The following is a 243-nucleotide window of genomic DNA, read 5'->3' as shown; positions in this document are numbered from 1 at the left end:
TTTCTTCCAGAGAAGTATGATTTTATTTTTTAGATAACTATTTCTCTCTCTCATCTATCCACTCTTTCTCATCTACTCACAAATAAAAATTGGATAAGTATAATATTTTCTAAATTGAAAATTAAATCAATCAAACACATTTAATTGACAATTTTCATACAAATAAAAACTAGACAATTGAATTACCTGAATTTTTTTTTTCCATGCTTACGCTCAAACGCACCCTATTTTTTTTTTTTTTTT

The sequence above is a fragment of the Olea europaea genome, unplaced genomic scaffold, assembly GCF_002742605.1.
Source record: "Olea europaea var. sylvestris unplaced genomic scaffold, O_europaea_v1 scaffold1172, whole genome shotgun sequence".
Lineage (NCBI taxonomy): Eukaryota > Viridiplantae > Streptophyta > Magnoliopsida > Lamiales > Oleaceae > Olea > Olea europaea.
Note: the sequence above shows the minus strand (reverse complement) of the source record.